The sequence below is a fragment of the Canis aureus genome, chromosome 23 (assembly GCF_053574225.1).
Source record: "Canis aureus isolate CA01 chromosome 23, VMU_Caureus_v.1.0, whole genome shotgun sequence".
NCBI classification, from domain to species: domain Eukaryota; kingdom Metazoa; phylum Chordata; class Mammalia; order Carnivora; family Canidae; genus Canis; species Canis aureus.
In genome coordinates, this window is record NC_135633.1 from 1,207,793 (window position 1) to 1,232,501 (window position 24,709).

Sequence of the window (24,709 nt, forward strand, 5' to 3'; positions counted from 1 at the left end):
GAGATTCCAACCCAAGACATAACAAGATTATATATTTGCGGTTGTTGGAAAATAAAATTGCCCATATGCGTTATTCTCACAAGGAAGGCAGAAGTCAAACTAAATGTAAAGGGTTAAATGCTAATCGTCTAAATATATCCCCCATTAGCTCCTTCCTAATGCTGCCATCACGAAAGGACCATAGGTGCCCAAGTAAACTAAACCAATCAATGTGCTTCCTGAGAATCCTAGAAAATCTGGAACAATTCTCTCATTGTTATATGTAAATCTTCCCAACAAGATTGCATGCTAGAATATTCTGGTAGGAGATTTATTCTATAAAGAGACAGTTTAATAATTTATTCAATTTAGTCATGAGAGTTTTATTTTTTTAATTTATTTTTTATTTTTTTGTCATGAGAGTTTTAAAACTGTGTTGCTACAAAAGGTCACTGATAGAAAGGTAGTAAAGATTCATCAACACACTGCTGGGTCCAATTAATTGGGGATGGTCTATTTTAGTGAATTAGTTAAAAGTCTGAACTTAGAACGTTTCAGTAAAGTATCACTTCTTTAATATTTTAGTAAATAGGAATGTACAATCTAATTGGAAATTCTGCTGAGTATATTTAACAAAACTTTTCAATTTGCAGTGCACACAAACAATGCCTAGAGGTTTTTAAAATGAATCTTCTCTATTCTTTTTTTTTTGACATTTTAGTGTAGTTATTTTTTTAAGATTTTATCCATTTATTTGAGAGAGAGAGAGAGAGAGAGAGCACAAACAGGGGGAGCGGCAAAGGGAGAGGGAGAAGCGGACCCTCCACTGAGCAAGGAGCCCCATGCAGGGCTCGATCCCAGGACCCCAGGATGATGACCCGAGTCAAAGGCAGCCACTTAACTGACTGAGCCACCCAGGCATCCCTAAATCTTGTATTTTCTAAGGTAATATTTCTATTTGCTTAAGAAATCATTATTCTTTAGATACGTAATTAATTGTTGCAAAGTTTAGCCAAGGCAACAGCTTATAATTTAAAACGACTAAAATGAGTGACGTATCATGTATTGAAGACAATATAGGTCATGATGCCTTTGAAATACGATTATCAATGGTAATGGTTCCTGTTTACTGAACTATATATGCCCCCCACGTACACGCGCGTGCGCTTATCTGTATATACCGATCGCACAGTCACACTGAAACGCACGTTTCGTCATTCCCACTTTACAGATTTAAGTGCTGAGGGTCAAAGAGATTAGGTGGCTTGACCAAAATCCCATAGGTTGTAAGTGAGGGAAGCACAGTTATTCCCAGGTCTGTGTGATCTTAGAATCCGTGTCTTTTCCACTATGTCACTATTTCTACTTACGCTTGTGACTGTGTCTCACACAAGAACATCGGTGTTGATAGCAGTACTTTATTTCTTGACTCAGGTGTTAATCGCACAACTGTCTGCATTTTAACTATTACTCTGTACCTCTTTTATATTCGCTTTTGTCCTTCTCTATGAGATACAATAATGATAAAATATTGTGTTTTTTAAGGGCAAGGTCATTGTGACAGAGCAATTTATACGTAGGTTAGGCTTTGGCAATAATCTGTTCCTGAGTAGATTGAGGTTGGGGCAGAGCACGGCGGGATGATGTCATTTATGTCCATTTGGAGCACGTAGATCTGGGGTGGGGAAAGTGGGGAGTGAGTGAAAGAGAAAATCACTGACGACCAATGATAGTGCGCCAAGTGTGCCCAAGTGTACTAACGCTTATTTAATCTGATGACTTCAGTACGTTTCCTACAAGTGAGTGGCTAAATGTGGATTTGCAAATAGATGTGTCTGACAACCAAGTCTTTGCACTTATTGAGGATCAAGGGGTCAACCATACTGAGCAGTCAAATAAACTGATGGGGTGGGCCTTACTCAAGGCCCCCAAGTCCTCTATACTGCCTTCCTTTCTGAGGATCGGCCTACCAGGCGTCTGAGATGTTAGCCATCAGGGATCCGAAGTACCCGTCACCTGGAGTAGCCAAGTGGCCTTAAAACACCAACGGCAGAAAGCGTGGCTGCAAAAGGATGACAGGAGAACAGCGTCATCTCTGTGGGCTGTCGCCACACCAACACGGGTATCGATGCCCGTCTGTGTTCTACCATCAGCCCTAGTCCGAGCTCTCGTGTCTCGTTGGCCACTTCAATTCATCCTTCTGGCCGTTAGCTTCCTCTTTATGCAAAGCGAGAAGACGATCGCGTGTAAACACGCTTTGGACAACGTGCAGACCGTTGCAGGCACTAGACAGCCGGACCTCGGGGTGACAGTGCTCAGGTCACAACAGGGCAGCCCTCTCAGCCACCCCAGCGCTCTTCTAACTGAGATTCATTTCACTTGCGACTCCTGTCCCGCTTATGTAGGATACAGGAAAAGGGGCATGGGGTTGCCGTCCCTAAATTAACTCCGGAGCAGTCTTCCTGAAACGCACACTTGGGCTAAAACGAAGAGTGGAAATAATGAAGTCTTTGAAAGCTAGATTCCTGATTCCGTATCCAGCCTTCCTTCACCTTCTGCAGCTGCCAGTTTGATTTAGTTCAAGTTTATCGAGTCTTAATTTTGGGGAAAGAGTTTTAGATGGGAATCCAACACAGTTTGGCGCTAGCTTATTTACTTTTCTGACCTATTCCCGCTCATAATTTGTAAGAATGGGTTTCCTCCCTAGAATAGGATCGTTTCATTATTTATAAACATCCCAGCTTGTTCGAGGCACGGTGTAAGTAGACTTTCAAGAGTGTCAACTGAGGGGGCAATAAATACGGAGTGACCACCTTAAACAGTTCTCTGGTCACCTAAAGCTCTAGCCAAGGGAAAGTGGCTGCAGAAACGGTTATGTCATTCGCTGCTTCCCCTTGACTCACTGCCGATGGAGAATAACCTTGCAATGTGACTAAGAGGTCGTGAAACAAAGTTTAGGAAGTTATTTGCTTAAAACACCAACTGGACAGTAAGCTGAAGGCCATAAGCACAGATACGTGAAGAACAAATTTGCTTTCTGAATCAGACGCCAGCATCCAAATACGCTGGGCCCTCCGAAGCATCTCTAATATTTACACAGTAATCTGATTCGGGAGCCTCCTTGCTCTTCTCTTTTACATTGATTTAGTCACCTCCCGGCAACTTTACGAGCTTCAGGGGGGTCAGGAGCCCCCTCACCCCAACCCCCAGTGAAACAATTTGCGCTGAAATCACAGGAAACTTGAGATGGAAAGACTTCTTGGTGCGCCCGGGGCACTCCCAGGGAACTGGGGGAGCGGACTGTGCACCGTGATGTACTTTCTATCCCTCGGTGCGACCTGGGTTCATATTCCCCCTGGGAGGTTGGCTGAATCACCTTCTTGGAAAGAGTCATCATTTTGATAGACTTTCCTGCCAGAAAGTTTGATTTTCACCCAACATTTTGTTGTCTTCATTTTCTGGTTAAGTCTCCTTGGATTATTCTTTGTAGCCTGGGGGAAAGGCTGATATTCTTAATGCTTATCCCTATTAGATAGCTCTGAATTTAGATTTGGCATCATTTTGGCTCTTCTTAAGCTCCAAACTACTGGCATGCATTTTTCTACGTAAAGTGTTTTTCCTTACTTTAGGATTTCAATGTTGTTCTCTTAGTTATAAGTTTCATTAGTCTTTTAAATGAAACCCAAGCTTTCTTGACCTTGATATTGCCAAAGCGTCTGGGGTTGTGTTTTGGCTATTTCCTTAATGAGGTGGTGGCCTTTGCAGCAACAGACCCTGTGACTGCTTGATTGCCTTCTCACATGCTAGATGTTCCTTCTTACTTCCTGGATATCTTCATTAATATTTATGATAATAATGAACCATCAATAATACTAATAACTACACATATTAATAACTAACGATGAAGGATTCCAGATTTGCCTTTCATCTAGGATGTTCTCTTCCTCGGGCATAGACCATGATAAGTTGATTCATTTTCACTATGCACACATTCTCAGGATAATGAATCTGAATCACTTTGGAAAGAAACCCATTACTTTTAGGCAAAAAGGTGGAAGTTTAGAGAACAGACAACTAACCTCTAGGGAGCTCACACTGTATGCCAAACCCAGGGAACGGAGGGAATGATTCCTCGGCAGCACAGAGGAACTCGGGATTCAGTGGTAAGAGAGTATCTCCCATCGTTTCGTCCTCTTAACAATTCAAGAAAGTTATTATTGCCAACTTTCTCCCCATTCTTTCCATCTTATAAGTGATGAAATGGACTCATTGTGTAAGACCATTCGGGGGTAGAGGTTAGATTGGATCCTGGGTCTTCCTTGTTTCATACAAACGTCTATGACACCTCGAGGCTCTCTCTCTGCACTTCCAGGTCCGCAAAGCCGGGACGGGATACGTCTCCAATCTTCCATGGGAGCCACGTAGTTGTCTCTGGTAAAATTTCCTCCACCCCCCACGTACTTCCATATATTTAGTGGTCCCCCAAGCCGTCACTACACCCAGCTAACATGCTGCTCATAGGTCCTGGTCATTTTTTTCCTTCCTCCCGCATTTCAGACTTAATCACAAAAGTAACACCAAAAGTTTTCCCTCCAAAAGTTTTCAGGGAAAACCACACCAAGATTTGGGATTGATTTGTTAAAGATAAACTGTGGCTTATACTTTCCACGAGGATGATTCAGGGGACCGACTTCCACCAGCTGAAACAGAGATAAAAAATAGATAGATACCTTGGCATAATCTAATAATCCCATAATCCCGTAATCTCTGGGTTCTCCAGCTGGATGGGGTGTGTTACCAGGGGAAGTTTCTCTATCCCCTTTGGTCTCAGAAGTGGTGCTTTGATTAAATCATTAATAATCATAGACCTTCTCCTGAGTAACTACCTGTCCCTGTGGTCCTAGACCAGTATCCCTAATGCAGGTAGTGTAGTCAGAAAAATTGTATTGAGGCCAATAGATTTGCTAACTAACAGGGGAGGAGAGAAAAAAAGTGAAAGAGAAATGGGCATGGAGGGATAATCCTTAACGTTTTGGCACAACTCTAGAGAGACTATCTCCTTTCCATTTTCCTAGGGCTTGGCAGGTACAGCTCCATCCACAGTACTTGAAGAAACCACTCTCACTCTTTCAGCCACCCTGGGATTGGTAACCAAGGAAGAAACAGAAGAAAAAGGTCTTGTTATCCCTCTTTTGTCCAGGGTAAGAACAACTTTTGAGATAAAAATACTTTGTGGGTTTTTTTTTTTTTTTGCTACCTTTGTCAATTTTGCCATTTTGTGATTTAGTCATTATATGTTTTTTTAACATAAAAGGCATTGGGGAGAGTTTTGTGGGTTATGTTAAATCATGGAACTAGTTGTGATTCAAACTCAGATAAAATCTCTCGAAATTGATGTATTCCTGCCAACATATCTTTCAAACTTGGAGTTTTTATTGCGTGCAGTCAGAATAAAAAGATTAGACAAATTTAATAAGACACTCATGATCCCAGGCAGACGTTAGAGGGGAACCAACTTTGCTTGGTTCCACTCGAACGTTCGAGTCTTATTTAACATGGATTGTGAAAGGAAAAACTATCTAGCCTTTGGGAGGATTGGCAGGAATTGTTAGCGGGCACATGTGCCTCCTTTAAACTGTCTTGTTTTTAGTTATCCTACACGCTGGAGAGCCACTGGCAGGTTCGGTTCCCCGTGTGTAGAAACGCTACACATCCTTTGGATGTCTGTCTCTGGATCCACATCTACATTTATTAGTGAAACAGTAAAAGAAGATCTATTCCTGCAGTAAAGGGCTCACGTCAAACTTGTCACACAGCTGAGGGGCCTTTTGTTATTTGAATCATCCCTGAATGACCTGTGTACACATTACAAAACCCTAAAGAGTTAAAAGTGTTTGTTTCACAGGAAATTGGAAGAAATTTATGTGCGCAAGTGAAGCTGAAAGGTCGAATGTGTGACTCACATCTATTGACAGATGGAATGAGCATAACATAAGCAGACAGTGACTAGAAAACAAGCCGGTTGTGTGAAAGTATTTTTAGAGACTAATTTCCACCCAGCTGTGTCATCTATGAATGGGAGAAGTTGGAGAAAGTTACCTAGGGGTGTTTGAGCTCAATCAAGTGGAAGTTAATGACACTGATTTGGCTTAAATATTCACTTCAAACTTTGATGCGCAAATGGAGCTGTAGTATTCGAACTAATATCCAGGGCGGTTACACTGTTCTTTTATCAAAATGACATGATTCTTTCCATCGGGACCTCATTTTAGTTCAGAAACCTGAGGTCGAGTCCCTAAGTCATTCCCGCGTTTAGAACACTCCCGAATGGTGGATCTAAAATATAAACCAGTTCCTCTGCTGGTATAACTGCTTAGTGTAACTAAGGGTGTGGCCTCTGGAGTCAGACTCTGCGGGGTGACTTCCAGCTCAGCAACTTACCAGATGCATCATTTGGGGCGCTTTTACCTTTCTGTGGCTCCGTTTCCTTTCCTTACCTGTAGAAGGTGAATGGAGACATCTACGTCTCACACAGGCCTTCCCTCTTGAGCCTACGCCAAAGGACATGCTCTTCCCCAGCTCAGGGGTAGAAATCCCCGCTCGAAGGCAGCGCAGCCTCTAGTCGAGGAGGGACAGATCAACATCAACAAAGGAACGTGCCCGGGTACCTGGTGTTGAGAGATGCTGTGGAGAACAATAAAGCAGGGAGGTGCTTCACTACGGGGAGGGCTGTGTAGGGGGCTCCTGTGACCTGAAGCCGTCTGGAGGAACCCATAGCACGCCAAATGACCAACGGCCAGCGCCATGGGAATTGGTATTTGCCTCTTTAGCGAGCCTAACAGGTTAGTGTACTTCACCCCCAGGCAACGACTGGTTAAAGGATGAGAACATAAAGCCAAATGCTCCAACCTCTGTGAATTCCAGGAGTTGTATTAGAGATACTGGAAAGATTCTGGGGAATCTGAATCTGGAATAACTCACGCTGAATATTTTGGCAGCCACGTTAACACCTTGCAGAACCTGAAAATAAAAGAGACGAGCAGAGTCAAAAGCGGAGACTCCATCCCTAGGACACCTTTCGAGTTCCCACCTACGCGTACCTACCTTTAACATTTTTTTTACTGTGTAACGCAATAGTTTCTCTTTATTGATGATTTCAATTCACGTTGTGTTTTCTGTCGTTTGCCACCAAAAGCGCTCTCACAGACGTAAGTGCAACGAGAGTGGGCACAGCACAATTTCCTGGCACACAGAACAGGCATCTCGATCTTGCCACAGAGATAACGGATATTACTTGTAGGGAGATGGATTCATTTTTCCAAATAGGGGGATCTATGGTATGCGTGGAACGTCTCAGTTTCCCGCCCTGGATCTCCCGGGTTATAGCCATAGTCACATCAGCTTAGCCTACAGGGGACTCTAAAATGAGGAAATATTTGTGCTCAAAGGGAACTAAAATTACTAAGTCCAACACCCTCTTTTTTTTTTTTTAATAAGGAAATCTGACTTAGGAAAATAAAGATATTTCCCCCAAATTATAATCGAACTTCATAGCAAGACATATTTTGGCTCTCTCGATATCGAAGGTCCACGAATGAGTTGCTCTTTCCACTTCAGTATCGATTCTGCCTCCGTTTCCTTCCCTCCGCAGCTCCCCTTCATGGAGTGGATAACGGTATTCCTTTGGCTGGATTCTACTTCCATAGAAGCCGGGACTTTGAAGGGGTAACACAAGGGGTAACCACCCCGTCACTGTTGTTATTGGCCACTCTATGTTTTCTAGCATAGTCCTAGGACTGACTTCCCCAGTAGTGTACTTCTCCATGTGACCCCTTGAACGACCGCATTAGCAGGCGGCCACACCTTACTCCTTAGGTTAATCTTTATGCAAGACACAGTTTGGAAAGTCCCATCATTTTTCTTCTTTGCTGCTGATTGTGTGCTTTAAGGAAACCCATTCCATTTCCAAACAATAAGGTAGTTGACTCTACATCTTTAAGGCACATAAGTCAAATAATCACATTCATTCTTTTAGCCTTTTGAATATGGCATATGGTGCATTTGATCGAGGAGCAGCCTGGAATACATCCATCTTGGGAAATGAATAGAGGGAAAACTCACTAAGGTGTAGTCAGGAGGATGGAAGGGAAGGCCTTCCCACTCAACATCAATTACAGGAAGAATTGTCCATTACAGATCCCAACAGAAGAACCACCAGGAAGGGATCATCCATTACAGGCCCCAACAGGGAAAGATGGACATTGCATCTCCTGCAAGTTATTGACCATTCCCGCAACTCAGCCAATGAGGAACCATCACCCTGGACTCATGCTTTTCTCTAAAAGACTTTCTGTGTAAAAGACCCCCTTACTTCCTCATTATCCATAAAATAATGTTCTTCAACTTTGCTGGGCTTGACTGTGGTAGCTTGCTCGATCTAAATTGCATTTCTCTGTTACTTTCAAATACCCCCCCCCCCTTTTTCTGGTAAAATAACTTGTAAGCTTAGCAATCTCTTAATAGTTGTCTGTGTTTTCACGTGCTCAGGATCTATGAGGCTCCGTTTCTTCATCGATAAAGCAGAAATATTCTCCCTGTCAACTATCCATGGTTGCTATGAGTTGCAGAAACAGAGATTCTATATAAGATAGAGCTTCCAATGCTAAACAAACTCCATGCTTCATTATCATCAATCATTGAAGAAATTCTTACTACTGTTTTTGAAATGATGAGTGGTAAACTGAGGTCGTGGTAAGCACCAGAACACCACAGTGGAACACCTTAGAGGTGCCAACATTGAGAGAAATCTCTATGCTTATGAATTTTTAATGAGAAGCCACGTTAGCAATTTTTTTTTTTCAGCGGTCTTTCTCAGTGCTCTCTCAGGTTGCAATGGCAGGTAAGAGGAAGTCCAATAGGACAGTGCTCTAGGGTCCTCTGTTTCCCTTTTCATGTGAGTTCACTTTTATTTAGGGATTCCTCTTGAGACATAGTTTCAAGAAAGAGCTTTTGGATGTTGTACCTATACTGCCCTACACCCTCACACAACGGAGCTTGAAAACACTAGATGGAGTCCAACTTCTTCAGTTAATAGATGATGAAACTGAGGTGCAAAGGAGATGAACGATTTTCCAAGGTTACTCACCCTCACTTCTCGTCAGGGGAAAAGTAAGGATTAAAACCTAAATCCTAACTCTTTGACCTTTACCATCTTGTCCCTCAGCCTCATGCCATGACTGGGAAACTTTTCAAATTCGATAGTGTCACTTTCGATCTTATTTGTTTGGGAGGACATGGTATATGAAGTATACTATCAGATTGATCCACGTGTTACTAGCAATCCCAAATGTATGGCCTCAAATGATTCTCCTTCCACTTTTATTGTCAACTAGCTAGTTGTTATGCAAGTTGAGGCATTAATCTTATATTTTTATTTAGGAGAGAGAGAAACATAAGTAGGCTTCATGCCCAGTGCAGAGCCTTACATGGGGCTTGATCTCACGACCCTGAGATCAAATTATGAGCCAAAATCAAGAGTCAGACACTAAACCAAACTGAGCCACTCAAGCACCCCCAGGAAACACCTTTCAAAATTAAAAATCAGAGACCACCTTTATTTTCTGGATCATCAGTAATCTCTTCTAATTTATACATAAATAAAATCGAATAAAATTGAACTTTTTACATTAAGCTCTTTTTGTTTGAAACTTTCCCAGTGCCTCAAGAGTAAAGTGGCCACAGAATTTATTGCTCAGATGAGGACAGTTGTGAGAGTTAAAGGAAACGCAACAATTACTCCGGGAACATCAGTGTATAAATTGGAACTTCTTTAGGCAAAGTGGTAATTGTAATCACCCCGTTCATGTACCATCCTGCAGACGTGTCTAAAATCAATGAGGGGGAAATATCAGTTAATTGAACATGACTTTCAGTCATAAGTGTTTAAGGATTGGCAATTTTTTTTTTCCCAGAAAGAATGGCAATAAGAGCAATATGCAGCTTCAAAATTAAAGCAGAGGAATAAGTATATTCATCCTTCCCCCCTTTCCTTCCCTCTCTCCCTTCCCTCTCTCTTTCTACACACACACTCTCTCTCTCTCTCTCTCTCTCTCTCTTCATTATTTCAAGTTATTCCTCCCCGTTTTAGACACAAACTCTAAAAGCAATTTATTCTTATGGAGAAATAGGACTACCTCAACAAAATTCTATCAAAGAACATCCTTGAGAGAAACCACATAATCAGTCTAAACATGATTAAGAAACATCTGATAACTTCCCCTTTGAAGGGAAAACAAAGCAAGCAAAAATTCTAAAGAATGAAAGACACCTGACCTAAGTGAGGAAAGTAAGTCCTCAAGAAATTTTAATGTTTGTGAATTTATAATGGTGACTTATAATCCAAGAATATGGATCTCTGCTTTGACTAAAAATTCTGGTCCATAGGATGAATAATTATTTTGCTGATACTGATTCATTTCACTTATACTATTTCGTACTTTTTAACAATAAAAACAAAGCAAAGAGGTGTTTATAGAATTTCCTAGCCTATTACAACATATCCTCAGTGTCTCTCTTGGTGACTTTTGGTGACTGCTTTGATATAAAATACATGAGATAGGAAAATTTAAGTGCACAAAGGGAAGAAAATACTGGAAATATCATAGAGGAATTGCTTTTCATAGTGTTTCTCCACAGCTGAAGTTTTCAATGGAAACTTCATGAGAGCAAGGACGTTGCCTATTTTCTTTACTGTTGCATTTCCTAAGTCTGGCGTGGTGCCTGGAATATAGTAGGCAGTCAGTATATATTTGATAAACACATACAGTCCTGAATGAATGATGATAATTAGCTATTTCATATTTAGTTCTTTTGTGGGAATCACTATTCCTATTGGATCGGGGGTTGAGTTGATTTCATATTTACAAAAAAAATAATACAGCAACTTTCTAATGTTTTGAACTCATGGCCTTCCAGCTTATTGTCCATTTCTCCCAATTGTAGCACTTATTTAACTGGTAAAATTCAACCCAGCGTTATGTCCTTCATCCTCTTAACATTGTTTGTCAATGATCTTTAGCCACTTTAAAAAACTGCCTGTATCATTCCTCCACCTCCTTCCCTTATGCAGAGATGAAGAAGAGAAGTAATGACTTATAGGTAGAAAATTTGGTTTTATCATCTAAACTTAAGGCACCCCAAACAGACAATGGATATGTTTAGTGGTCTCTACAGATTAAAGGATCTGATCTATTCTAAAAGTCAAAAATTTTTTTTTCACTGACAAATAATGGCTTAATTTTAACCAGTTTGTAACCAACAATCTTATGTACTTCATCGTCTTGTTTAGTTTTCCTTGTTCACAATTTGCAGTATTTATCTAGAAATCCCTTATTATGTTAACAGAAGTGGCTTTCAAACTTTTTGGACTGAAAATTAGGAAGACAAACATTTAACTCCTAGCCAAGTACATAAAACACCCACAAATAAACTCAGAATGGGTTAAAGACCCAGATGTTAGACCTGCAACCATAAAAATCCTAGAACACAGGCAGTAATTTCTCTGACATCCATCATAGAAACATTTTTCTAGACATGTGTCCTAAGGCAAGGGAAACCAAAGAAAAAAAATAATCTATTGGGACTACATCAAAATAAAAAGCTTTTGTACAGAGAAGGAAACAATAAACAAACTAGAGAAACTATTGAGTAGAAAATGACACTGGCAAATGATATATCTGGTGAGGGATTAATACCCAAAATATATAAGGAACTTATACAACTCAACATGAAAAAGCACAAAAAGCAATTCAATTAAAAAATGGGCATAGGACCTGAATAGACATTTTTTTTTTCTCAAGGAAGACACACAGCTAACCAGCAGACACATGAAATGATGCTCAACATCACTCATCATCAGGGAAATGCAAATCAAAACCACAAGGAGCTATCACTTCACAGGTTCCAGAATAGTTCGACTCAAAAAGATAAGAAATAATGAGCATTGGCAAGGAGGCGGAGAGAGGGGAACCCTCCTGCATGGTTGGTGAGGATATAAGCTGGTGCAGCCACTGTGGGAAACAGTATGGGGGATCATCAAAAAACAGAAATGCCATACGATCCAATAATTCCACCATTAGGTATTTACTCAAAGAAAACAAACAAACAAACAAAAAACTAATTTAAGAAGATACACGCACCCCTGTTTATTGCAGCTTAGACATGGAAGCAACCTAAGTGTCCATCAACAGACAGCGGAATGAGGAGAACGTGGCGTATACACATGCACGCACACACATACATCTAACTGAATGTCATGCAGCCATAAAAGAGGATGAGATATTCCCATCTGTGACAATACGGATGGACCTAGAGGGTATTATGCTCAGTGAAATAAATCAGAGAAAGACGAATACCATATGATTTCACTTATGTGTGGAATCTCAAAAGAATTAAATGAACAAATAGCAGAATGACATCTCCCGTCAGTGGTGGCCAGAAGGAAGGAGGTGGGGGGATGGGCAAAATGGGTGAAAGGAAGCAGGAGGTAACAGACTTCTAGATATGGAAGGAATAAGTCATGGGAATAAGGCACAGCATAGGGAAGACAGCCAACGGTACTGTAGTTGCACTGTAGGGTGACAGATGGGAGCCACCCTTGTGGGGAGCACTGCCTGACATATAGGCTTGTTGATCACTACACTGCACACCTGAAACTAAGGTACCGTTGTGTGTTAACTGTACTCTAAAAAAAATTGAAAAAATAAAAACAAACCTAAAAAACAAACAAAAACAAAGTTTCTTAAATCAACACATACCTTATTATATGAAAAGCATTGTCATATTTTCTTTTTTTTTTAAAGATTTTATTTATTTATGATAGACAGAGAGAGAGAGAGAGGCAGAGACACAGGCAGAGGGAGAAGCAGGCTCCATGCCGGGAGCCCAACGTGGGACTTGATCCCGGGACTCCAGGATCAGGCCGTGGGCTGCAGGCAGCGCTAAACCACTGAGCCACCCAGGGATCCCCCATATTTTCTATTCTAACATGTGACATTCCAATTATTCGAAAATATGGTTTCTAAGTCTCTATCTACTACACTCACTGGTTTATGATACGCCAGTGAGAATGCACGTGTTTAGAGAAGTTCTCAGAGCCACAATACGAAAATAGTGTTATTACCTTTATGCATATATTATTATATATTACATATATTTAACCTATTATTATTATTAGAGTCTACTATGAACGAACCTATAGTATTAGAGTCTTTCAGGCCCATGAGCAAACATAGTACTACGTGATGCTCACAAACAAAACATGTAGTAAGAAACAAAGTCTTTGACTTTTAGTTGCTTCTGGGGTAGACTTCCCAAGATGACCATAACGCCTCATTCTCCACGCTCTCCTTGCACTACGACGCTGGCACTTCCTTCTGCTGTGTTGTGGAGTCTCTGATCCCTGTGGGTCCGCGGGGGCCTGTGTCTGCGGTGAGGCAGGCGCTGCGTGCCTTGGTCATGTCAGGCCCTACAGTTTCTTCCCGGAATCTCACTCTGCCCATCCAGTGACCAGGCTCTAGGAGGGAAGAGAGACGACGTGGAGAGTGTAAGTGTGAGTGTGCTGGGTGAGAGCCCCGGGGCCGTGTTTACACCAGGGAGCGAGCGAGCCCCCCGGGACCATGGTCCCACCTCTGACCACCTCCAGTCTGAGTCTTCCCAGCTGAAAGCTCAGACACTGCCAAACAGAGATGAGCCATCTGTGTTGTGCCTTTTCCAAATTCCTGACCCACGGGATAGATGAACCTAATAAAATTAGTTTTGTTTTCACATGATTAAGCTTATATAATTTTGTTTGTTATGCGGTAATAACACGGTAACAACTTTCAGTTCTATTTTCAAAATATTACAAGTTGACAGTCTTTCAAAACAAAACAAACTATTGAAGTGTGTAAGGAAAGAACCACCGCTTTGGACCAAAGTTTAGGTCTAGGCCACAGATAAAACTGTCTGAGGCTCATCATTAACTATAAAATATTTATTTCCGAATACTGTTGAATTTTCACGTTTGAATTATCTAGTTATCTTCGGAAGGGCTTTCTGGCTTCATTGAAATAATGGGACTATAGAGGCAAGAGGGCACACGCATTGTGTGCAAAAGATTTAATACACGGTCAAAGTCACGGCCAGAAATAAAATGCTTGTGTTCCTAATCTGCACACCTAGGAAGAACAATGGGTTAATTAATTGGTTAATTAAAATTAATTAATTGTTTGATTTTTAATCAAAGATTAAAAACAGATTAGGAACACAAGCTGCACACCTAGGAAGAACAATGGGTTAATTGTTTAATTAAAATTAATTAATTGGTTAATTAAGAATCAAACTGTATCTACATATACTTTGAAGCATAATCATTATTAATTTAATAATGGCCTGGGTTTGACTCCATGAGGGCTTAGATTGTGTGCATCGTATTTGAAGTTATCTCAACACTGTCTTGCTCCTGTAAAATAGACAAATAAGCGTAACATGGATGAAATGAAAGCTTACTTATTAAAATTAAAAAGCCTAACCATTTTTATAAGTGATTTTTTTATTTCATTTTTTAAAGAAAGCAGGGTATCTTCTTTAAAAGTAAATAGCTTACCTTATCTATAGATGTATAAGGACTTAATTTTCACCGATTACTAGATTTATTTTACTTTATATCACTTTGCTTAGTCTTTGGCCTCTCTATAAGGAATAATTTATAAGCATGTGTGTCACTTTGGCATCTACATGTCCGCAAGAAGATAATCATAAAACTTAATCCTTGTGATTCTAGCACTTCAACAAAACATTGCCACTTTATTCTTTAAACATCATAAATGTGATAGTGATTTTGTGTGCCATGATCTATGAACATAAACACTTTTAGAATATACAGAAATCAGAAAGTATTATTCCAGTTTCTTTATAGTCTCTGGTGTTTTCAACTCTTAATTCCTACTATGCAAATATATTGTACTTTTTCTTTATGTTGAAGAATATTTTTGAATACGATGGGAAATATGAAAACACAAGATGTTGCATTACAGAAATACTCTATTTAAGGCATCTTTGTGGATTTAAGCACTGTACTCACTGTACAGTTTGTGTGTTAAAAAATTCTGTTTATAGAAACTGTACGAGGCTATTTTAACAACCACACTTCCTTTTCTCTACTGTAAGTCTTTGAGACGCCCAGCATCCAGCATCAGACGATCTTTGAGAAGGGATATGTCTACCTGACACCAAGCAGTTTGTTTTTTGAATTAACTATCTGGACAATTCGATAGCAAAGCAGTCATTTCAATAAGAACACACCATCGCAGCTTGCTTAGCTCCTGATCTCTTCGGCCAGGGAGTTAAGGGGAGGGAGAGATGGGAAGAAAGCATGAAAAGGATGCAAATAACAAAAATTCGGCTGCTGATTAAATAACTAGGTGATTTACCTGAGGCCTAGACCTTAGGTGATTGGAGTCCAGTGGATGTGCTGGGTTGCACGTAGCGTAAAATAGAAGTGGGAGGTCAGCCCTTTAAGGTCTGCGGGTGCAGGTGCACCCTGACCTCGTGTCGACTCCTAACTTGCGTGGCATCGTTAAGTGGGGTAAACAGCCCCAAACATTTTGAGTGGATCAACCTCAAAATTGTGCAGCAGGAGCGTTCCATATGCTCGAGGAAGTAAATGGTGGAGGTCGCTATGTTCCTAAAGGTCACGGACAGGGCCGAGGAGGGAGATGGAGGGAAGAGAGGGCTCTGAATAGGAGAGCTGGAAGCTTCCATCCCAGGGAGGAAGATTTGCCTCCGTCTGAAACTGGGGAGACCCCAGAGTTAAGGAGCCACGGGGCTGGGACTGGTGGCCCACCCGGCACCGCACGGTGACAGGAGCGGTGGCTTGGCCGAGAGCCTCTGGCGACGAGGGGGAAGCGTCCTGCACCTGCAGGTCCTGGTGGGGGGACGGCACCCACATTGCTAAGCCTCCATCCCCGGATTTCCCCCGCAGGAGCTCTGAGGCAGCTCAGCCTAGCTCAGGGGAAGAACCGGGCCCTCTCTTGCATCTTCTGATTGTGCACTGACGCCACCCCCGCCACGTACATGTGTGTGCACGTTCCCATCTGCAGCTCTCCGAAGATACGGTAAGGAAGGAAGCAGTTAGATGGACATCCCCGGCCTTGGGGGGTCAAGAGGTGGGGCCTCAGTAATAATGAAGATTCTTCAGAAAATAAACGTAGATAATACTCCAGCCCACACACGTGGTCCTTTTCCTACTGCGACTGTCAGTCCGCTCGGCCACGACGGCTCTATACGCACATATTTCTTTAGATTCACTTCGCTATAGCGTGAGGCAATTCTACTTACCTCTAACTCAACCATCTCAAGGCAGCTTGCTCGTGTCACTCTATCGTCCCAGGGTAGCCCTAGGTGGTCCCAGGTCACCAAGGCATCAGATTTAAATATCACACCAAGGGGCACCCATAAAAACACGATATTCTGTTGATCGACAAATGCATCTCGTATCATACATCAAATAATGTAAATATGTTTTTCAAACTCTGGTTTAGAAAAACACCTAAAGGGGATCCCTGGGTGGCGCAGCGGTTTGGCGCCTGCCTTTGGCCCAGGGCGCGATCCTGGAGACCTGGGATCGAATCCCGTGTCAGGCTCCCAGTGCATGGAGCCTGCTTCTCCCTCTGCCTGTGTCTCTGCCTCTCTCTCTCTCACTGCATGCCTATCATAAATAAATAAAAAAAAAATTAAAATAAATAAATAAATAAATAAATAAAAAAGAAAAACACCTAAAGGCTTCTTTTGTTCTGTTTATGATTAAATTAATATACAATTATTCTACTCCCACAGAGAATCAATCATTCTCCACATTTCCCGTTTTATGGCAGCCAACATTGGCATCCACACACCTGGCTCTTTACAACTCTCACTTCCTCACGGGTGCATATTCGACAACTTGAGCTTGCTCTACGGACCCTGAATTACAACTGGGGTTTCCACCAGTCGACTCACAGATAAACACTTGATACTAGGACACGCGGGTGCTGGTTTTCTGGCCAACAGAACACTTGGATCAGCATCGTCGTACTTAGTTATGGTGTCTGGAGTCACTCAAATGCTCAGTTTAGCTCTTGATCTCTTTTCCCTTAAATCAATGTGTTTCCCCTAAATTAAAAAAATAAATAAACAAAAAGGAAGAATAAAAGTTGAGGCTAGTCATGAAAGAGTTAAGTTTCTTTAGCTTATTAAAATAGACAAAAAAAATAAAAAGTAAAAAAATAAAAATAAAAAAAATAGACAAGGAGCCTGGTGTCCATCGAAAGATGAATGGATAAAGATGTGGTCTATGTATCCAATGGAATATTCCTCAGCCATTAGAAATGACAAATACCCACCATTTGCTTCGACGTGGATGGAACTGGAGGGTATTATGCTCAGTGAAGTAAGTCAATTGGAGAAGGACAAACATTATATGTTCTCATTCATTTGCGGAATATAAATAATAGTGAAAGGGAATAGAAGGGAAGGGAGAAGAAATGGGTAGGAAATATCAGAAAGGGAGACAGAACATAAAGACTCCTAACTCTGGGAAATGAACTAGGTAGGGGTGGTGGTAGGGGAGGAGGGCGGGGGGTGGGGGTGAGTGGGTGACGGGCACTGAGGGGGGCACTTGACGGGATGAGCACTGGGTGTTATTCTGTATGTTGGCAAATTGAACACCAATAAAAAATAAATTTATTATTAAAAATAATAATAAATAAATAAATAAATAATAATAAATAAAAATATTATAAATATTATAAATAAATAATAAAATAAATAAAAAAATAAATTAAATAGACACGAGGGTGAAAATCATCAGGCCTTCCAGAAAGAGGTGATTATTAGGCTCAGACGCTCACTGAACTCAAGGTGGCGGACACTGGAGGTGTTCGATTTTGGAAACGTAAGAACGAACGAAAGCACATGGATGAGAAATGGTTGCTAAAAGTCGAAACCAAGGAGAGATTCGATATTTTAATCCTCTGTACATAGAAATTCTCTGATAACGTGCAGGTCTTTTGCCTATTTGGTCGCACCACAGGATTTTGAGACCTGGAAAAAGTTGGAAGCTGCTGCCTTAACCTAGGATGCGCAGCGTAGACAGTATGGACTTTGAAGTCAGGAAAAAATGTGGCTGCAAATCCTGACTCCTCAGGGTCCTCATATGTGCCCTGGCCATGCTCGAGAGCACCTCAGTACCAACCTTTCAAGGAGTTGTGGGGATTAGAGGGACGTTTTAAAGGGTTTATTTGTGGGTCAAAATCAATATTCTCCTTGTACGTCTGGCTGTTCCGTTGTAAATAGCGTATCTTCCTCTTGTTTTCTGCCTCTCTCAATATCACCCATTTTGAAGGGCTTCAGGGTAGTCCCCATCTGATTTTCATTTTATTTTTATTTTTTTAAGGATTTTATTTATTTATTCGTGAGAGATAAAGAGAGAGAGAAAGACAGAGGCAGAGACGCAGGCAGAGGGAGAAGCAGGCTCCATGCAGGGAGCCCGACGTGGGGCTCGATCCCGGGACCCCAGGATCACGACCTTGGCTGAAGGCGGGCACTAAACCGCTGAGCCACCCGGGCTGCCCCCATCTCATTTTTAAAACCCATCTGAGACCACACACACACACACACACACACACACTCACCTCTTATATATGCGTATATATAATATATATTTTTCCCCTTATTTATTTGTCCCCCACTTTACTGAAACACAAGTGGCTCAAAACACTGTGCAACTCACAGGCGTGTGCATTGACTTGCCACACCCGTACCTCACGACATGATCAGCACCACAGTGTAACATAACACCCAAGCCACGTCACAAACCCACGAGGTCCTTCAGGGTCTTCTCCTGGCACCTCTCAAGTACATGATGCAACGTCACCAGTTACAGTCCCTGTGATCCACGTTAGACCCTCGAGCCCTACTCATGGGTAACCGGAGACCGTCCTCTTTGACCTGTGTATGCAGCTGAACACCTGGAACACCACGGGCTTGACCCTTGAAGTGGCTCACACGGTTTACCCTTAAACGGCACAGGTTGGAACTGCAATGGGTCCTTATTTGTAGACTTTTCCCAGTAAATAGGACACACTACGACAAGCGTACTTCCTCCCCCCTGTGGTTTTCCTCACGCGCCTTCTAGCTTCCTTTATTGTAAGAACACGACATACGAACGTGCGAGGCAGCCCCTGGGGTTGGGTGACTGTCGGCGTCAGGCCCCGGTCAAGGCCCCTACGGGCGGGCGGTCCTGCCTCGGAGCAGAGTCCCCTGGGCCCCCCGCCTCCACGGCCTGCATCCACCCCTGGCATCATCCAAGGGTCACCTCCTTCTAAAAACTAGGCTTGAGCCTCTTGTAACCCTGTCTATACGCTGACCTTAAGTCTTCCTTATAAACTCCCGTCTTATGGTCGATTTGTCTTTGAAAGTCGCGGGTTTATATAGTTTATCTCACCAGAAAGCCTATGGGTTCTTCGAGGGGTGCGTGGGTCTCAGCCCCCGTCTGACCTGAGGCACCTGGCTCGTGGCCCCCGTCGAAGGAGGCGGCTGGGGACTGACGAGAGCCTCACGGCCCCAGCTCGCTGCAGGAGGCACAGGATCGCTGCTGTCCGGACACAGGGGGTTACCCCCCGCCCCCCGATAGTGGGGACGTGGCCACATGGGCGCAGGGCTGGCTCTGCCCTTTCCTTATTGAGGAGTCCTCAGAGTGAGCTCCGGGGTGTGGTCTCTTCCCGTGTGGACATGAACCTGGACAGCCCTGGAAGAGGGACGCGAGTGCCGAGGCTCTGACTTGGCTAATTCAGGGAGGAAGGTTACAGTCAAGAAAATCCTTTTGGGAAACCCTGAATTCTCTGGTTCTTGAGGCGGAGGCGAGCGGCCCCGAGGCAGGGCGGGAAGCCCACCCCACCTGCACCTGCGGGGCGGCCGGGGCAGGGCCGGGCCTAGATGGGATTTTCGGGTGACTCAGCCCCCAGCCCGGCCTGGCTTCCTCGGGGATGCTGGCGTGACGCATCCTCTGCCACCGGCTCCGCTGGCTCCTGGGGTCCCCAGTGTCCTGTTTACGGGGCCTCACATATGGCTGCTCGCCCGGTTTTTCACTTTGACGGAACGAGAAGATATTTGCCTCCATCCCTGCAACTGTTCGGTGGTTTCCATGGACGAGAAAGGCCATCGCACTCCGCCCCCCTCGCCCCGAGGGCCTACCCTGTCCTTGCCAAGCAGCTGACCCGTCCCCAGGGCTCCCTCGTCCCTCGTCCCTCAGGGTGCTGCTTCGTCCTCTTTAGAGGTCAGGGCCGCCTGGGCGGCTGACCTCGGCTCCTGCAGCCTGTTTTCAGCAGGTGACCCTTTCCTATTATATGGGGGGGGGGGGGGAATTCTAACAGAGTTTTCCTTCTTGCAGCCTGAGCAGCGTCGCTGTCTATTTAGAGACCATCCGTAGGCTTCGATGCAGAGCAGAGGCCGCCGGCCTGGGCCCGCTGCAGCCGCGGCCGCTCTGGGAGGGAGTGAGCCGTGGGCCCATGGCTGGGGCTCCAGGGACAGCGCAGGCCCGGACCCTCACGGAAACTAATCAGCCCCCCCCCAACCTGCTCTCCCCAAAGCACCCCGATTCTGCAGTCCCTCCCCCACGCAGGCAGGGAAGGACTCCGAGGCCCACCCGCCTACACCGACGGCCTCCCAGCGGCCCGGCCCACTTGCATCCAGCGCTGGCCCTTAGGGACCGGTCCCTGTTGCAGTGGCCTCACCTGGGCCCCGATGCAGCGTTTCCGAGGTGGGGGGGAGCTTCCCCCCGCTGCCTTGCACGGGCCGTCTTGATTCAGCAGGAGAGATCTGAAGGTCGAGATGTCTGCGCACTTCCTGGCCCAGCACCCCCATCCACAGACACTTGGGGCATCCAGAGGGGAGCCTCCCCCTGCACCCTCTGGAGAGAACCACTCGCTCAAGTGACCGATGTCAGCATCAACCCCTTCTCTCTTTCTGAAAGATGTCACCCCCCCCTCCACCTCCCCTTCTGGCTTCCTCTGCATTCTGCTGTTTGCCAACCGCAGTGAGTTAATGAAGATACACCCTAAGGAGCGCGCTGCGTGTGGCCGCGGAATCCCCTGGTGCTCTAGGGACCCCCACCCTGCACCCCGCACCCCCCATGGCCACGTGCCCGGCCTTGGAAGGCCGACTGTCAGGCTGTATCTGCAGGGAGAGTGCGAGGCGGGCAGGCGGCTGCAGCACCACGGCCTGCGGAGACCAGCTCAAGCCCGTGGCCACAACCGCTCCCGTCAGCCCCGCGTCCTCCAGCACAAGGACGTTATTTCCAGAAATGAGGCTGCTGGCCCCCTGGCCTCCTCTGACCGTGTGGCCGCCGTGGGAGTCTTCACGCGCAGGCCGGTCACGCTCAGGGGCTGCCGGGGCTGGGCTGGTGGGCCCGCACCCCAAGGGGCGAGGGTGAGGAGATGGGGGGCCACGGGGAATGCTGACCTCCTGCGGCAGGTGTCACGGAGGGGGGGACAGGTGGGGACCCTGAGCGGCAGGTGTCAGGTGTGGGAGCGGGAAGCCAGGGACCTCGAGCAGCAAGTGTCACAGCGGGGAGCGGCGGGCCAGGCGGGGCCCCGAGCGGCAGGTGTCACGGGGGTCACCCTGGCAGGTGCTGGGGCAGCCCTCAGGCCCTCTTCCCCGCCCGCGCCCCATCCTGAGCTCGCCTCTCACTAGAACACTCAGACTTCTCTAAATAAACGCCGAGTGAAGGCGGCCCCTCCCGGCCTGCTGCAGGCCCTACCGACCCCTTTCCTCCATCGTCACTAGGGTGACGAGCCCTGGCTGGAGGGGCGGCCGGCTTCTGTGCTCCCACGAGACCTCCCCGTGGCCCTTGCTGCCACCGTCCCCCGGCGAAGCAGTAAGACGCCTGGCCTTTCCTGCAGCGACGAGCGCCAGCAGCGGGGGGCCTGCAGGGTGGACGTGTCCCCAGACGGCGTGCTCGTGTCCTGGGCACAGGGGCCGGGCTCGCTCCGCAGGCCACACGCCAGACGGAGAGGACACGGCTCTTTTCTTGAGAGGAAAACGAAGACAGTGACAGGATGTGACGGTCGTGACTCCCTTCAGTCCTTACAGGGCGGCCTCGCAGTGACCTCGAGAACCCTGGGGCACTGGTGGCGCCCGAGTGGCATCGTGAGCAGGTGCCACGAGGCATCTACGCGGCCCGGCCGCGGCCCCGAAGCAGATGCAGCGCTGGGTGCCGGGGCCTGGGAGGCAGAAGGGCCCGGCCCAGTGTCAGCCAGTGGCGGCCACCGGCCCTGCCATCACTTCTGCGCCCACCTGCTTAGGCCTGGCGATCGTCGTGTCCTTTTCTTTGTCACGAAGGGTCTCACCCGCTTGACCCTTACACCAACCCGGTACCCTGCAGAGTCTTCCCTTCTACCCCCATTTGCTGCCGCAGCCTCAGCCTCAGTGTCTGATTGTGAGCCTGATGCTTACCTCACAGACGTGGTTCATACTAAACAAACTTGAATATCCCTCTCACGCACGCGCTTCCCAGGTTTTACACCCCCCCCCCCCCCGCGCCCCGGGCTACGTAAGTGGCTGGAAACAACACAAAGTCCTGGGAATTGTCAAATCTCTTAGCTAAGTTGTTCTAGCGTCTTCTCCGGGCTATTTTCTTAAAAAAGTATTGCAAGGACCCCCCTTTTCCTCCAATGCTCCTGACTTTCCAGCCTTTCTGGGAGGTGAGGTATGCTTCTTACAAATCACACGTTCCACGTCAAGGGTTCACTGCTTTTTTTTGATTTTTTTTTTTTTTTAAGTTTCATTTCTTTAAAGAAAAGCACATCACGGGGGCGAAGACCAGGCCTTAGGGAAACTGACTACAAATACAAGTTGAAAATTCAGAGACAACTTCAGAAATTGGCTACGTCTAACAGTGGAATAGAAAATGGGGGGTCGCATACCTTGCTGATGGGAACCCAAATGCATTCCTGAGGAAATGTGTGGCAAAATATTTTAGTATATTTGAACTAGTATATCCCTTGACTCAGCAATTCCTCCTCTAGGCAATAATCTGAAAGGGGAAAGAAGCCTTTGGTACACCCAGGTGTAATGATAGGAATCTCACTGTACTTTACTTCTTGTGATAAAAAAGAATAATGAAAAGAAATTTACTGTCCAGTCATAAAAAAATTATTTAAATTGCGATAGTTCCACATCATAGAACATTGCATTGCTTTCAGGAGTTAGCCCATGAAAAATATGTGATGATGTAGAAAAGTAAAGTATGTCTCATGTGAGGAAAAGTTTCTAATGTGGTATTACTGTTTAATATAGTTTCGGTACTATAAAGATTACATTTGCATGAAGAGTGTAACTGAATGACATAAAACCAAAAATTTATACTAATGGCCATTTTTTCAATAATATATAATAGACAAAATGAAGAAAACATTTATCTTGTTTAGATGTGACTATATTTTCATATTTATAAATAAAAAATCGTATTACAATCATAATGAGAAAATGTTATTTTTTAAAAATAAAGTACTAGTTGGGCACCAAAAAGTTTATAGATTTAGGTTTTTAAGACATAATTATTTGTTAGTATAACATGTTGGTCACTGTTTTCAACATAAGTATACATGTAATTATACTATTATACTATTATACAATATCACCTAGTTTCAGAATAATTAACATATTTTTTAAATTTAATTTTAAAGTAAGGGAATGAGGGGCACCTGGGGGGCTCAGTGGCTGAGTGTCTGCCTTTGGCTCAGGTCATGATCCTGGAGTCCTGGGATCGAGTCCCACGTCGGGATCCCTGCATGGAGCCTGCTTCTCCCTCTGCCTGGGTCTCTGCCTCTCTCTCTGTGTCTCTCAATGAATGAATGAGTGGATGAATGAATGAATGAATAAAATAAAGTAAGAAATGAAGATACCATGTCACTTATTAACACATGATCTACTTAATTGAATATCGTAGGTACTCCACAATTATTACATATATTTAGGCATGTTTTTAAATCGAAAATAAATTTCTAAGTTCCCTATCCTCTAAGAGAAGTAACTGTACAGGTTTCTACTTTCCTAGATCAATTTTCTTTTTATTCATATAACTTTTTTTCAGGTGTGGCTTCTGCTTTGCATCTCAATGGCTTAGTAGTTAGCATCCCAAGCAATGGGAAAATCATATGTAAGACATGAAGTCTGATGGAGCCAATTGAGTTAGGAAAACCATATCCCATTTGTGGTGTCCGGGTTTATAGTTAATGTGGGGATATGGTGAAGGAGGAGGCTGAAGGAGGACTAGGAAGCGTGACCTCATGTAGCTCTCGGAAAGCCAAGGCCCTTCTGAGTTTGGATCCTATCATAAAAGTATTGAGTTTTAAACTTCAGGGTGATAAGATTGTGTTTATGTCCTAGGAATATCATTGTTCCACAGCAAGGAGACTTGTTTGAGGACTGGACTGAGAGAAACCTAGGAGGTTATTAAATAAATAGAGCTTAAAAAATAGGGCCTGTTTAGGCAATATGGATTGAGGGAAGGATACATATTTAAAAGAAATTAAGAGGTATAATGATCTGCATTTACAACCTTTACTTGTGAGGTGATAAGAAATTTACTAATGATTGCCAGCTTTCTGGCTTAGGTAAATAGCTTGGGTATGTGAGAAATTTTCCCATAGTT

General features: G+C 44.4%; 1 long non-coding RNA gene across 1 annotated transcript in view; it reads right to left on the reverse strand.

Annotated features, from left to right (window-relative positions):
* Positions 1 to 12,820: 12,820 nt before the first annotated feature.
* The window catches only part of LOC144295220 (uncharacterized), a 328,627-nt gene continuing 316,738 nt past the window's right edge, over positions 12,821 to 24,709 (reverse strand). The window contains exon 2 of the long non-coding RNA XR_013362559.1: positions 12,821 to 13,552. This is a non-coding gene — a long non-coding RNA (uncharacterized LOC144295220). The remainder of the gene's footprint in view (positions 13,553 to 24,709) is intronic.